Source organism: Amphimedon queenslandica, unplaced genomic scaffold (genome assembly GCF_000090795.2).
Source record: "Amphimedon queenslandica unplaced genomic scaffold, v1.1 AMPQUscaffold_13432, whole genome shotgun sequence".
Taxonomy (NCBI): domain Eukaryota; kingdom Metazoa; phylum Porifera; class Demospongiae; order Haplosclerida; family Niphatidae; genus Amphimedon; species Amphimedon queenslandica.
In genome coordinates, this window is record NW_003546332.1 from 121,399 (window position 1) to 122,672 (window position 1,274).

Sequence of the window (1,274 nt, forward strand, 5' to 3'; positions counted from 1 at the left end):
GTGGAATTATGGATCCCGTGTCATTACATTTTATTAATAATTTTTCTTGGGGCCCCCGTATGTGGGCCCCAAATTTATAACTTTAATTTNAATAATTATTATTAATAAAGAAGAAGGGGAAGGGTTTGTAATAACACTATCCATGTTCACATTACCACTAATGGTAATGGAGGAAGATTTAGTGGGCATGGAGGGTGGGGAGAAGAAACTAGATAGAACCAAGATGAGATGCTTTGATGCTGCTGCTAGCTGTAATGCTCCTGCTTGCTATCACGCTGACTAGTGACTACTACTACTACGAAGCACTGGTTATTACTTATAAGTACTATAACTACCACTGTCACAGCCTTCTAGTTAACTTTGTTTAACCCTTTGGCCTAAACTTCAAATAACTTGTGGGGCTCACAACCATCACCTACGTACCATAAGTGATGTACATATCAACAAAAATCTTACCTCAACACTTCAAAATTTACAAAATGTAGCAAGAAACAATGACATTAATAACAGTTGCAAGTATGCTTCAATAGTCTTCCTGTTCATCATCTAACTCATCTACCCCATCGCCATCCAGAAAAATGTCTTCATCAACTTCATCATCAAGAACCTCACATATTGACACTTCTTCAACTGGTTCATTAGGCCTACAGTCGATCCAAAATTACAGTAAAGGATACGTATAATTTAATTAAATTATCTTATATCTACTTAATTTTTCTGCAAATATACCTTCCACACATGAGCCTACTGGTATGTCTTCTCAACTAACACCTTGAATGGTGTACGCCTATCTGGTCTTCGAATGTCAATAATATACCGCTCACTCATATGTGGTCTTTCAACATTTTCCTTCTATGAATGTCAATTTTAAAACAGTATTAGTAAACACCAGTCTTACCCAATCATAACTGCTATATTCATTCTCATTCTGAAGGTTGTAGTACCAAAATGAATCCTTTTATGGAGATAAGTGAGTAGATAATGATTGAAAGACTCCACCCAAAATGTATCCCGACACTGTTAAACATTATAAACTAATGTAGTCTAAAAATACTTACCGAACAGTATGATTCATCATTTACATATATCAATGTTTGCTTTAACTTCCTAGTGTATGCTTCCACGGCATTGGGGTCAGTTATTAGCATCTTTGATGGTGCATACCCAGGATATCTACAGCTGGAGGACTGATTACAGTTGGAGTGATTACCCTATCACATACATTCATACATGTATATGAACATAGTACTAACAAGTAAATAAAAAAATTTCTA